This window comes from Colobus angolensis, unplaced genomic scaffold (assembly GCF_000951035.1).
Source record: "Colobus angolensis palliatus isolate OR3802 unplaced genomic scaffold, Cang.pa_1.0 Scaffold125, whole genome shotgun sequence".
NCBI lineage: Eukaryota > Metazoa > Chordata > Mammalia > Primates > Cercopithecidae > Colobus > Colobus angolensis.
The window spans coordinates 739,979-750,007 of record NW_012113697.1 but is presented as its reverse complement, the minus strand read 5'-3'; the positions used below and the strand labels follow the sequence as shown (position 1 = coordinate 750,007).

At 42.0% G+C, this 10,029-nt stretch overlaps 2 long non-coding RNA genes across 2 annotated transcripts in view; both read left to right on the top strand.

The window, feature by feature from the left end:
- Positions 1 to 10,029, top strand: part of LOC105505409 — a 36,586-nt gene that overhangs the window by 10,501 nt on the left and 16,056 nt on the right. The gene's annotated exons all lie outside the window — the stretch shown is intronic.
- On the top strand, positions 5,664 to 6,656 carry LOC105505408. The gene is made up of 3 exons (XR_001000738.1): positions 5,664 to 5,789; positions 5,904 to 6,180; positions 6,293 to 6,656. It is a non-coding gene; the product is annotated as an uncharacterized LOC105505408 (long non-coding RNA).

The following is a 10,029-nucleotide window of genomic DNA, read 5'->3' as shown; positions in this document are numbered from 1 at the left end:
TATTAGCCAGGATGGTCTCGATCTCCTGACCTCGTGATCCGCCCATCTCGGCCTCCCAAAGTGCTGGGATTACAGGCTTGAGCCACTGCGCCCGGCACATTATTCTTATTATTTTGTAAAATATTAAAAACAGTCTTCATCAGTGAGACCACTTAACTGACATCCAGAAAGCAGCAGAATTGTTTTACCCAACTTGTCTGATATTTTCAAAATCTTTCACATAATAATTTGTCCCCTTCTTATTTTAATTTTTCAATTATTTCCCCATACCTATGATAGTTAATATCTATCCATATATCAGATACTGCTGGCTCCTGAGTTTCCTTCCTGCTCCAGCCATTGGACACTGCATGTGATCTCTCTTTGCTTTGAGTCACCCGCTCTCAGCTTCACCTCTCAGTGCAGCAGAGGCTGCTATGAACAGTCCCTGGGGGGGCTTCACCTTACTTTCCAATAACAGTCTCACCTGGAGCAGGCAGTGAATTTTTTTTTTTTTCCTTTCTAGATACATTTTTGTATTATATGAATACAGAAGAAAAAAACGGTTTTTCTTAAAGGAAGCAAAAAAATGAAAACCAAACAGTAATAGAAAAATGGTCAAAGAACATGAAGAGGTAATTGACAAAAGAAATTCCCATGGACAATAAACATATGAAAAATGTTCAACACCAGATTAACAAGGAAAACTAAAATCATGAGATGTCCCTTTCATCTAACAGATTGGCAAGATTAAATACATTCTCAATGTCAGAATTCAAAAAATTTTCTAAAACATTGCATTTGCATTGCTGAAAAAGAAGATGAATTGCAACACTCTAAAACCGAGCTCAGCAAAATGTATCAAATGCCTTAGGTTTCAAGTAACATTTATCCATACTCTTTGGAAATTTAACTTCTTGGTTAAAAGGAATAAAGAGTAACAGTAAACTTTTATTCATACGCATAATTATAATGACATTATTTAGAATAGTATAAAAAGGGAAACAATCTAAATGTTCATCCATTGAGGATTGTCTGTATCCATTTTATTCTGTCCATGATGGAAGCCACGAGGCCCTTAGAAATCACACACTATACGAATACAAAGAAAAATTTTACAGTATGCTGCTAAGAGAATAAATCAAGTGTGAAAAAATATAGATGGCTTAAATCAAATTATAAATTATTTTTGAGAAGTTGTTTAGATGTATAGGACAACATACCAAAAGATGACAAAATGAAAAGTTATTGGTGGCTATTTCTGAGGGTTCCAATGTGGAGATATTTTCTCTCTTGTGCTTTTCTATGTTCTCCAAATTGCTTATAATTTTTAAAAACTTAACTTTTTAAAAAGAGTCAACCTTTGGAAACACTGAACGTGTCCCATAACTCAACGTCAGTACCTATCTGTTTCCTGTTTCCTCTAATTCATCGTATTTTTCCTAAATAGTAATGCTGTGGGGCGGGGTGGAGGTGGGGGAAACGCCATCTACTACTTTTTTTCTCTGTTGTTTTGTTGTTAATACTCCTTCACTATTGCTCTTTGTTCACTGAAGTATGAATCAGTGGTTGAAACAGATCCAGCATCTTGCCAATTACTAGAACCAGGAATGAGAGCAGACAACCACATGGTGTTTCCTGAGTTCCAGGAACTCTTCTAGTAATGTGTGTGTGTGAGCGTGCATGTGCGTGTATTTAAATTCTCACACAAGAGCTCCGTGAAATAGATCTTAATATCATGCCCCTTTTATGAATGAAGAAACTGAGAAGCCAAGTGATCTGCCCAAAGTCACACAGCAAGTGCGTGTCCAAGCCTGGATTCAAGCACAGTCAGTCTGCCCCAGAAGCTGTGCCCATCATCACTATGAGATGCCACTTCTACAAGGATACAAGATGCACACAGTGTGACTTTTATGTTTTCCGCTCTTTGCCGTTGCACTATTTCAACCGAGGTCTGGGTTAAGTAAGAATTTTTGGGCTGGCTTTGATCCTTAACTGCCATTTATAATATGACTTCTATAGGAAGAAATCACTACGCATTCTAAAGAACTGACCTTCAAATGAAATTTCTGAAAAGTCTTTTTATAAGTTGGGGTCTGCCTGTTTATCTCCCAAGGAGATTATTGCCAAGGGAAAGACATGTGTTTCCATCCAAAAGAAATGTCTGGAAATTATTTGGCCTTTGGATCAACTCAAGCCATCCACCTTTAGCCAGGAGTTTACTCTGAGGACTCTTCATGAAGTGCTTAAACCATTAATAAAGACTCTTTGGAATGCTAACATCAAGTCACAGGCATGATTTTGGAAGCCCTAGAATTTTCAAACGGGCACACACATACTTCTGGGAAAAGAGTCCTTCTTGGCCACTTGGCACTCTTGAAGAGAAGGCAGAAAAGCACGAAAGTCGAGCATTTCTTCATCCTTTCGGAAGTAGATGAATGTTCGATGAAGATAAAATATTCTAGAAGAGAGAAAAGGCTGAGGGGCAGGAGAGATGTAAACTTGCATAATTTTCATTGTTCCCAAATATATTCTAATATATGCTTGGATTTGCCTGCTAGAAGTAGACCACATAATCAACAGGTTGCAAAAATTGCTTACTGAGCTATTTCAATCCAATTTCTAATAGCAGTAGACAGAATACAATTTTGCTCCATTTCCCTTTCCAAAAGGTAAAGCTGTCAGAGAAGTTTATATTTATGTAAAAGCAATACAGCAATATCATACTGTATCCTTAGAAAAATGCGTATTTGTACACATTTTCTCCTTCATCAGCAAGAGAAAATGGGGAGACTCAGACATAACAGGAGAAATCTCCCTAGCTGAGAATTAAACCAAGAAAAACTAAAGATACAGTTTAAAAGCTTTTTATACAAAACCATCTCATTGGGAAAACCAAAACAAGCAACCATTCCCAAATTGCAAGGACATGAACCACATTGTCACAAACTGGAAATTGTATAAGATTAGGAAATAACAAAATCTAATCTTCTCATGGAAAAAGAAATCATAGTGTTCTGAAGTTCCGCAAAGAACACTGTCCAGCTTTATTACTCTAAGGAAAAATTCTGAATAGAAAGTAGTGACATTTTCTGGTCATGGCGATAAAGCTCATTCTTTACATGTGGTATACATTCAGTAAGTGTTTGAAAACGATCCTATTATAGGCACATAATTTTGATACATGTGTTTATCACTGATTAGGTTTTACACATAGCAGACTTGTATTATATCTGGTTCTTAAAGCTGAGGGACTCATAAATAATATGCATATTGAGTTGTTGGTTCCTTTTGTTCTGTTTGATGAAAAGAAAGTGTGTTTTTAGAAGGAGAAAAAGACTTTTTAATCATTCATCAGCTCTGTTAATAAGCACTCTAAATCCTAGAATGCGGGCTTAGATTTCCTGAGGACTTTAATGGCATATTCTTTTACAATTATTCTTCACTAAGATATCATTTTATTGTATTGACCTTTTTTTTATTTCCATGTTTAAGTCCAGTGATGCTCATAACAGACTAGAACTATAGAACTACACTTTTCAAGGTAATAGCCCCTGGACACATACGGCTATTAAGCTCCAGAAATGTGGCTGGTGTGAATTCAAATACACTAGGAGAATAAAATACACACTAGATTTGAAGGCTTAGTACAAAAAAAGAAGAATGCAAATCATCAACATCATAATTTTTATATCACTGACATGTTGAAATGATACTCCTTTGGATATACTGTAACATAGAAAATATATTTTTAAAATTCGTGTTATCCATTCTCTATTCTCTGTCGTGTCTCCTGCCCCAGCAGGCTGACCTCTGAGGACTGAGTCCCCCAGGCTTCATTGATGGCAGGTTCTTGGTTGAGTTCAGTAAATGGGTGGCCCTCGCAGAAGATCTGAATGTGAGAAAAAGGAGCAGGCAAGACAAGCCTTCACTCTTCTCCCCTCCCTACCTTAGGTCCATGTGTCTCAGAGAAGCTGGGCATCACGGTAACAACAGTTCTAACTTGGTGGCTCCTCCTCTGGGACTCCACCTTCCCTGGGCTCTGAAAACATGATGTCCTGCTTCATCACTTAGGGAAGTAGCACTTCCCACTGTTACTGTACTCTAGGTGCCTTGTCACCCACCCTTGGTTAGTTTTCTTAGCCCTGCCAGTCTTTTTTTTTTTTTTTCTTTTGAGACAGAGTGTCACACTGTCGCTCAGGCTGGAGTGCAGTGGCACGTTCTTGGCTCACTGCAAGCTCTGCCTCCCAGGTTCATGCCATTCTCCTGCCTCAGCCTCCGGAGTAGCTTGGACTACAGGCGCCTGCCACCACTCCCAGCTAATTTTTCTTTTTTTTGGATTTTTAGTAGAGATGGGGTTTCACCCTGTTAGCCAGGATAGTCTCCATCTCCTGACCTCGTGATCTGCCCGCCTCGGCCTCCCAAAGTGCTGGGATTACAGGCGTGAGCCACCACGCCCAGCCTAGCCCTGCCAGTCTTTAGTTCATCCCTGTATTAATTAATCTATTAATGCATTAGGCTTTTATGCATTAATAGGTTCATTTGAAGTACATGGGGTGAATTCTGCCCCTGCTGGCACCCTGCCTGATACATAAACCCATTCTTTTCTCCTGTATAACAGTAGAAAAAGCCGAGATCCAATATCCACGGACAAGATATCTTAGATTTTGTTAAGATTAGTTTGATGCATTGAAATCCGCATATGCACTCTTTTTCTTAATGATCCAAGAGCTCCTTGGTGACACAATAAAGTCAATACGATTTAAACCCTGCCCACAGTGGCCAAGCCACCATCTCACTTCAAGAATGTGAGCAAATGAGGAAAGCCCACAGAAAACAAAACTGTGCAGCTGAAATAGTAAGTGCTCACAGGGCTGCAAGCACAGTGTTTGAGAGTTTAGAGGAAGAAGAAATGTATGGATGTGGTCTGCATTTCCCACTCTGTCTTGCAATCATTTTTCTAGCAAACAGCAGGAAATGTGAACATTGGCTGGAGCATAAAATCTGGCTATCACGCAAGGTGTTGCAGACCTGTAGTCCTGGCTACTCAGGAGGCTGAGGGGAGAGGACACCCTGAGTCCAGGAATGCAAGGTTACAGTGAACAGTGATTGCCCCACCGTGCTCCAGCCTAGGTGACAGAGTGAGACTTCATTTTTAAAAACAAACAAATGAAACAAAACAAAATACAGTCTAAGGCAATAACAGATGGTCCTAATAATAAGTGTAGCTAATGATTATCTAGTAGCTCCTATTAGCCTAACATTCTGCTAAATACTTTACACAACTATTGCTATCACTTCTGAATAGTACTTGTCATTTTCCAGGTACTTTTTATACTCACCACTTTACCTCTATTAACTCATATAATCTTCATAACAACCTTAAAGACAAATACTATGGTAATCTTCATTTTACAGGTGCAAAAACTGGGGTGCAGACTTTAATCAACTTGCCCAAGGTCCCACAGACAATAACTGGTGGAACTGGAGTTTGAGTGAGGCAGCCCAGCCCCAGAGACTTCATTCGTGGCCATTATGCCCTACACCTTCTCAAAGGCTAAGTTAATCTTCACAACACCTCATAACGCTGAGGAGAGCAAAGGTCCAGAACTGCTTCCCAAACTCACCCAAGATCATGAGACTAGTCCCCATGACACTAGACTGCCTCCCAAATAGACCTGGAAAATGAACTGGGGCCAAACCGTAGAGAGCTTAGATGAATACCTTAGTGTAAAGATGAATACTTTAGTCAATCTGTCCTTACTCCTTAACTTCACTCCTCTTCATTATCCCCATGCTTCGTGCTCTGTGTAAGTCACCCAATCGTCATCTTTGACTCCTTTTCCACATCTCGCTCCATTATCTGCCTTCCCCTCTCCAACAGTTTACCTTCCATCCTCATCTTCCTGCATTAACTTCAACAGTACCAGACATTTCTCAATTGGCCAAGTGCTCTCCACTTTCTCCATCCCTACCTTACACGTGGAAGAATGGAACTAACCCCAACCATCTTCGTCAGCCACCCTTGATTTCCCTCAGCCAATCAGCAGGGCTTAGCTACCTATTCACAGGAACTGGTTCAGAAACAGACCTAGCAGACTGCTGGAACCAACTCCCAGGGGCTTCAGAGAGTCCACTGCGGCCCCCTCTACCCCACACTGGGTCCAGGGATATCACATTGGTAGTCTGAAATCAGCCATGGTGAGAGAGTTTATGCCATAAAAATCAAACACTGTGTATCAGGGTTGTTTTTGTTTTTTGTTTTTTGTTTCATTTTTACCTCTTTTCTTTTTCTTTTTCTTATTTGAGAGAGACAGGGAGAGGGAATTGCTAGACATTCATCTATATACTACTTGGATGAACAAGACCTAATTTAGGTCCATGAGACATGAGGAGATATTTAATTAGGGTTTGGAGAAATCATTGAAGAAGATTCTATTCTTTTGTGTAGGGAGAGTTATAAAGAAATTGGATCTGAGACTACTAAAGGCATTTTGGCCATCAAAGGACCTAACCGGAGGATAGAGTTGACATACAGAGAAGAGCTGCTCTGAAAGGATCAAAGAGGTCTGGAGTCAGAGAGCACTGATGGTGTGGACTTCTGAATCCACCCCCAAAGTCCGTATGCCTCTTCACTCTTCAGTTAAATGAAACAATAAAGTCCCCCTGTTTTAAAAACCAGTTTGAATTGGGACTTTTATGGCCATCAGTTGAAAGATGTTGAGTGGATACACAGAGTTATGACTTAGGAGCAAGGCCACCCCTATTGCACAAGCCCAGGGGCACCATTCACTTGAAGTCTTTGTAAAGGGGAGTCCTTCCTTGGAGCCGGCAGGGCCCAGCCTGTGCAGCCACATGTGGCAAAAGTAATGTTGTGCCTAAGAAACAGTCTATTCCCCTCTATCATTCAGCAGGAAGCCCAGATTCCCTGCTAGTACCCCATTGATTCCTTTTATTTCGCTGCCCATTTTCATTCATCTCTTCTTATTACCCTGCCACGTATAACACACCATTGCCCTGTTTTTATTTTCTCACTTCTTCCAACAGCCGACTTTTACTGCTTTCTACCCTTATTCTCTGTCTTCTGTAGCCTTTGCGAATTTCTAAAAAGAATAAACAGATTTTTTAAATCCAGGCCAGCTCCATCGATTAATCAAAGCTTTCCCATCAGTCTTCCAAGTGTTTATCCTGTTATTTTGCTTTCTGTTCAACCCATATTGACCAAGCTGGCTCATTCCTCATGTGCCAAATATGTCCAAGAAGTATGTGTTTCAGCACCTTTGTGTGTGATGCTCTCCTTGCTTTGAATTCCAAGATCCTTTCATCTTCCCATATTGAAATCTCATTTCCAGCAATTCCCAATTCAAATCCCTCCCCATGATGATTGTCTTACTCCAATATTTTTATAAGAAACAGACCTCTTCAGCCAAAAAAGCTAAATGTGTTGAATTAAAAAAAATACAGGCCTAACTCACAGAACCTAAGGCATAAAATGCAGCCAGGTCTCATATGAAATTGGAGTAAGAGAAACCAGCAAATCAGGAATGGAAGTTACTCTGTCCATCTCTGGAGCACCCCGTTCTCACTCATCTGCCTCTCTATTCGTATCTGTCTCATTGCTGTTGCTCTCTTCACATCTGCTCTCTGGATTTTGTGTATGTCTGGTGGTTTGTTTGTTTCATCGATTCCAGAGTCCGGTGGAAACTGAGTAGGTTTTCACTATGTCTCAATTTCGAATGTCTTGGAGGAAAAGCTAACAGCCAAGGCAAGCCAACGGGTTGTTTTTCCCCTGGGTCTGATGTCCACCCAGTGACAAGTCAACTGTGAAAGAAGGTACAGGACTACATGGCACCTTTGACTGTTCCTTCCAGGGATGTGGAAAGATCAGACTCTCTAAAGAGGAGGTGTAAGGGCAAGGAAGAAGGGATTGGCATCCCTAATACGCTAATCACACCTTACAGTGATTCCACATCCCCCACTTCTTACTACATGTATCTAATACTGTTGTAAGTTAGAGTCATGCCCCACTTTCCCCACTAAGGTACTGGGATCAGAGATCAGTTTATCTGCATCTTATGTAAGGTTCACTATTGTAGTTGGATTTTCCAGAAAGCAGACTCCTAGATACAGGTTAGCATGCAGAATATTTATTAAGTAATATCATTGGTATCAAGTTCTGTAGAAGGAAGGGGAAGAAAGCAGGAATGGTCAGAAGGAAAACTGTGAGCAAATTCATGACAATGAAGGCCAAATGCAAACGACAGCCTCAGCCTAGCCTATGGGGAGCTCTGGAGAAAACTTTGCGTTATCCTAGTAAGGCTGAGATGACCAGGCCTGTATCCTGCATCTATTCAGTCACTGGATGTGAACTATCCGAGGGATGGGGGCATGTATTTGCATGAGGGGTCCTTCCGCAACTGAGGCAATCTGGAAGTGCTAACAGCTGGATACTGGATGCTGACAGCAAGCCCAGCAGCTGCAGCAGTAATTTAATGCAAGGGGGTCTGGATGGCACACCACAATGACCACAATGACGACTGCAGCCACCATTGTGCCTTACACAATGCATGTGCTTACACATCTGTTAGCTACTTCAAAGCAGGGGTGGGAGAAAGAATAAGAATAGCTGTTAAATGAAAGATTAGAACGGATATTTTTAAAATCCCAAGATTTGAGGCTAGCAATGTATACAAATTCCACATCTGCCTCTTACTACGTTACGGAGCTTCTCTGTAACATCCCTTCACTCCCCTGAGGTGATAGCAAATATGCTCCATGTATATCTGTCTCTAATATTTGCGTGACCCAGAGAAGGAATACAAATGAGGTTCCCACCCCTCGTTAGTATGTAAGCACCTCAACCCACATGCTCAAGTCCTGTTCACACTTTCCCCAGTACCCCTCTTAACAGCAGCCCCCTGAATCACTCTCTGCTAAACAGACTTGGAAAAGAGGCCCTCGCAGTCTTTGGAAATGGGGTTGAGGCCATTTGCTTAGGGAACCTAATACCCCACTGCCTGAAGTGGGGTCTAGAAAGAGCAGCACAGCTCTGAGCGGGACTCCCCTGGGCCCCAGTCTCCTCACTTCACAAGGAGAAGACTGGAATGCCAAAGTTAACTTAGGTCTCCCAGGCGAGGCGCGGTGGCTCAAGCCTGTAATTCCAGCATTTTGGGCGGCTGAGGCGGGCAAATCACCTGAGCTTAGGAGTTCTAGACCAGCCTGACCAACATGGCCGTCTCTACTAAAAATACAAAAATTAGCCAGGCGTGGTGGCAAGTGCCTGTAATCCCAGCTACTCAAGAGACTGAGGAAGGAGAATCGCTTGAACCCGCGAGGCGGAGGTTGCAGTGAGTCGAGATCCGGCCATTGCACTCCAGCCTGGGCAAGAGGAGCGAAACTCCGTCTCAAACAAACCAAAACAAAACAAAACATAAGTTTCCCTAAAGCACAGGACCCAAGAAAGGAGTCCTGGATGCACCAATCAAAGGCTGTACACAGTTCAATAGTTCATCCCATCTGAACCTGGAATGAAGGACCCATTTAGGCCAGCTATTAGTGTTCTTTAATTTTATAAAAAGTCCCGGCTGGGTGCGGTGGCTCACGCCTGTAATCCTAGCTTTTTGGGAAGCCAAGGCGGGAAGATCATGAGGTCAGGAGTTTGAGACCAGCCTGGCCAACATGGTGAAGCCCCGTCTCTATTAAAAATACAAAAATTAGCCAGGCGTGGTGGCGGGCGCCTGTAATCCCAGCCATTTGCGGGGCTGAGGCAGGAGAATTGTTTGAACTCAGGAGGCAGAGGTTGCAGTGAGTGTGAGATGGTGCCACTGCACTCCAGCCTGGGTGACAGAGCAAGACTCCGCCTGGAAAGAAAAAAAAAAAAGTAACCAAATGAATTCTCCCTTAAAAAGTTCTTTCCGGCCAGGCTCGGTGGCTCACGTCTGTAATCCTAGCACTTTGGGAGGCCGAGGTGGGTGGATCACAAGATCAGGAGATGGAGACCATCCTGGCTAACAGGTGAAGCCCCGTCTCTACTGAAAATACAAAAAAAAA